Source organism: Labeo rohita, unplaced genomic scaffold (genome assembly GCF_022985175.1).
Source record: "Labeo rohita strain BAU-BD-2019 unplaced genomic scaffold, IGBB_LRoh.1.0 scaffold_396, whole genome shotgun sequence".
NCBI lineage: Eukaryota > Metazoa > Chordata > Actinopteri > Cypriniformes > Cyprinidae > Labeo > Labeo rohita.
In genome coordinates this window covers 3,677-8,278 of record NW_026129314.1, presented here as the reverse complement: position 1 = coordinate 8,278, position 4,602 = coordinate 3,677, and the positions used below count along the sequence as shown (strand labels likewise).

The 4,602-nt window shown below is 34.1% G+C and overlaps 1 long non-coding RNA gene across 1 annotated transcript; it reads right to left on the bottom strand.

Annotated features, from left to right (window-relative positions):
• Positions 1-1,743: 1,743 nt before the first annotated feature.
• Positions 1,744-4,208, bottom strand: LOC127160589 (uncharacterized). The gene is made up of 6 exons (XR_007826791.1): positions 4,050-4,208; positions 3,887-3,949; positions 3,751-3,784; positions 3,174-3,259; positions 2,182-2,209; positions 1,744-2,092 (listed from the first exon to the last, which is right to left on the bottom strand). It is a non-coding gene; the product is annotated as an uncharacterized LOC127160589 (long non-coding RNA).
• Positions 4,209-4,602: the final 394 nt, after the last annotated feature.

The following is a 4,602-nucleotide window of genomic DNA, read 5'->3' as shown; positions in this document are numbered from 1 at the left end:
TCTATATGAATACATTGTGAAAGGTAATTTATTCATGTGAACTACATTTTCATCATAATTACTCCAGTCACATGACCCTTCAGAAAACATTTTTAATATGATTTGCTGCTCAAGAAAGATTTCCGATTATTATCAGTGTGGAAAACAGTTGTGCTGCCCAATATTTTTTTGTGGAAAACATATTTTCAGTTTTCTTCAAATAAATACTGCTCCTTTGAAAGTTCTATTTGAAACTGATTTTTCAAAACAATTATCTTTGAAATACTGAAAATGTTTATAAAACAGGACAATGACCAATTCTAACCACATTAGAACATATTTCACCCAAAAAATGCTAATTTTGCCATTAATTACTTTTGTGCAGAATGCAAATAAAGATATTTTTAACAGATGCCTTGTGTATGCAAAAAACAGCAACAACAACAAAAGTACATCTTTATTCATAATTTAGGTATCTCCAACGCATTTTCACAAAAGCACCATAAGATTTTTTATGTGTGAATAAAAATGCAATGTTTTTTTGTGCATATAAACCATTCACATCACTTCATAAAATTAAGGTTAAGCAACTGGATTCACATGGATTACTTTAATTCTGTCTTTACTACCTTTCTGAGGCTGTGGTAGTTGCATAAACTGTGAGATAGAGGGACAGAAATTTCTCAGATTTCATTAAAAAGATCTCTTTTAATGCTATTTACAGTACATTATGATAAATACTTTGTTACATGAATGTGCAAGATTTCAGCCATAAATAAATTGTAAATGTTTGCTAGATTAGACATTACCTGTCTAGTGATGTATGTTTATGCTCAAATATGATATTGGTTTGTGTTTTAAAATCGGTCACGTCATTTTGTAGTGAGTTTTGAGCTTCAGAACTTCCTATAAGGGAACGTAGTGAGCATCGATGCTTCCTGGTCCACTTCCAAAACAAAGATTCACAGATAATGTACTCACCACCTTGTCATCCAAGATGTTCATGTCTTTCTTTCTTCAGTCGTTATGTTTTTTGAGGAAAACATTTCTGCATTTTTCTCCATATAATGGACTGGTATTGTGCCCCAATTTTTAAATTCCAAAATGCAGTTTAAATACAGCTTCAAATGATCCCAAATGCAGTTGTAAATGATTCCAGACGAGAAAGAAGGGCCTTTCTGTCCCTGAACTCTGTGTATTCTGACTCAAGACAGTTAGGGTATGTCGAAAAACTCCAATCGCATTTTCTCTTGAAAACTTGAAAAATCATTTCAAAATCATCCTACATCGCTGCAGAAGTACCAACACAGTCTTTGCAAAGTGAACATGCAAAGAAGATCAAACACCCTCAACAAAAAAGGTAAAACAGCGATAGGACGATTTTGAAGTTGAGGGAGAACATGAGATGAGAGTTTTTCGACATACCCTATCTATCATGAACCGGAACAAAAATAGTTCAGGCAGAGTAAGACGAGACGAGCGTTTGGCATTAAAAAGTATATAAATTGTATTATTTTTATCAAAATAACCAATCGTTTTGCTAGATAAGACCCTTCCTTCTCAGCTTACAACCGCATTTGGGATCGTTTGAAGCTGCAGTTAAACTGCATTTTGGAAGTTTAAAATCGGGGCACCATATCAGTCCATTATATGAAGAAAAATGAAATGTTTTCCTCAAAAAACATAACAACTGAAGAAAGAAAGACATAAACATCTTGGATGACAAGGGGGTGAGTACATTATTTGTAAATTGTTGTTCTGGAAGTGTAGTTCTCCTTTAACCACTGACTAATGATCAAGGGACCTGAGAGATACACACCCATAGTTTAGGTAAATTTATAGTTAAACTGAAGACCTTGATTAGTTTGTTCAGACGCACTGGACGAGGTTGGAGCAAAACGCTGCATGTAAGTGGACCTCGAGAGACAATGTTGAGATCTCCTGAAATATGTTCTAAACATGACAATTCAGAGAGGCAGGATGACTGCTAGATTGATGACTTACAACTCTGGTTTCCAGTCCTGGGCATTGAGGACCAACGTTCTGCAGAGTTTCTGGTGATCCTTGATCAGCTGTTCAGGTCTGCTTAATTGGTGTTGGAGCTATCAATCCACTGAAAAATAAGAAGCAATATGAAGTCACAGATGCATTTTTATTTATTCTTGTTAATCTTACTATATTCTTAAAATAAGTTATCATTACCTTGTATTTTACTGATGATTTTCAGTCTCTGAAATAGAGAAGTTCTATTAGTTATGAATGGCATCATACCAGTTTTAACACCGTGAGCAAAATGCATACAAAATACGACACAATACGATAGAAACTATTATAATCAGTGATGCTGTCTACACTGGATGAGGCGCAACACTACAAATCCCCGACAGCAAATGATTTTCAATGGTCGCTCTGGTTTGCATCCAGCATAGACAGACAATCTACGTTATTGTGCATTGCATTCTTGGTATACAATATAAATCACCAAAGGTAAAAAAACAATCTGTTTACGTTAATATTTTTAAGAGCTTCTTGCACTTTATTAGAATAAATGGACTAATATTTGTTTCCCTTGTGTTATTAACATTTGTGGTCAGTTTTTTTTATGTTTTTGAAATAACTCTCTTATGTTCACCAAGAAAACTGCATTTATTTGATCATAAATAAAAACAGTAATGTTTATTATTACAATTTAAAATAACAGTTTTCTATGCAAATACATTGTAAAATGTAATTTCTTCCTGTTTTTGCAAAGCTGAATTTCAGGATAATGTGTGAAGGATCATGTGACACTGAAGATAACACCGTGTCTACAGCGACCGTTGCAAATCATTTGAACTGTGTGTGAGCACGTCATCAATAGAATGCGGTAGCAGTTTACTGTAGGGGATTTGTCGTGTCACTCTTCGCCGCATCCAGTGTAGACAGCATCAATGATTATAATGGGTTCTACTGTATTTTGTCGCATCCAGTGCTGACACGGTGTAAGCATAATGATGCTGAAAAATCAGGTTTGATCACTTTTTAAAACATACTGAAATAGTTATTCAAAAATGGTAATTTCACAATATTATTGTTTTACTGTATTTTAATCAAATAAATGCAGCAGTTGTTGCCACAAAAGACTTATTTCAAATACATGACAAATCTGACCCTTAAACTTTTGAATGGTAGTGTATATTTAAGGTATTACTTACTAGTCATATGGTTCATAATGTCTAGAGATGTTTTTCGACAGGAGATACGCTCCAACTCTGGTGCACGGCCATTAGCATGGAAGATTCTAGGAAGGAACACAAACAATCTGTCAACAATATTTATTATACAATGTCACGTTTATTAGAAGTAAACTATAGCAAAGGTGAAATGCAGAAAAGAAAAATAATAATATATAGAATATACAAAACAATACAATTTAATAACAGAATGTACATGTTTAGCTCCTTTTAAAATAACTAACAAGCAAACAAACATAAAAGTATATAGATATATATAATTTTGCAAAAGAAAATTACAGTTGCATGGTGATATAGGCTAAATACATCATGAAAGATACATATAAAGTAATTTAATAAGCTTTTTCAAACTTTTCCTGTGTCGTAGAAGATTTTTTGGGAAACTGCTGAAGTCACAGGACAAGTGGAATCAATATTTGTTTACCATGAAAGGTCAAAACATTTTTAAAGTACCTTCAGCCCATTTTCACGCTCCATGTTAATTTTGTATCCGATTAACCGTATATTGCATACTTCTAGGTTAAATAAATGAGCTTACTTCCTTTCATCCAATGACAAATTGCCTGCAAAACCTTTATTAAAAAAGCAAAACAGCAAGTAACGTTAATCAAGATGACATTAAAAGCCCAGACTTTCATAAACAAGAGCTCAAGTCAGTAGTTAACCTAACTTACCTCTTATAGTTAGCATTATGGTTCAGACGCTAATGGACTTTTTCTGAAGACAATAAACCATTTCTATAAAGTAAATATTCAACAGAAGTGTGTCATTTACATGAAAGAAAGTGTCAGGAACACATGTATGTACTATTTGTGTAATATTAGAGACTAAACTTACCTGAAATTTGTGAAAACAACAGTGGGAGACGTGTTTTGCTGCTGGACAGTTGAGTTTCCGCCCCATTTCCATGGTAACTCCTTCTGCTCCAGACGTGAATGTTCAGTGTTTGCGCCCATTAAAGCAAGTAGATGTCACGCATAAATGAATGTATAAAGGTCATCGTAATATTATCGTATAAAATACATAATGTAAAGGAGGTAAAACCCAATAGGGTCTGGCTGCAGACATGCACCTGCACTCTCAGACGCCTGCACTTCCGCAAGTGACGTAATTTGCAGTCTATTTTATTTTTTACTTTATTTTATATATTTATTATTTTTTTTAATCAAATCTCTCAACATTTTACAACAGGAGCCAGGTGGTGAAGACAAGAAAAAATAAACTAAATTACAATGTCACTCGCAATCGCCACCTGCACTCTCAGCTACCTGTGACGTCACTTGCAATCCACATAAATGGTGCGTGTTGCCAATGGAGACAAAAAGCTGTGGTGGTTAAACGATTCAAACTAATTTACCATAACATACAGGGTCCTGCAAGTCATAGGAGA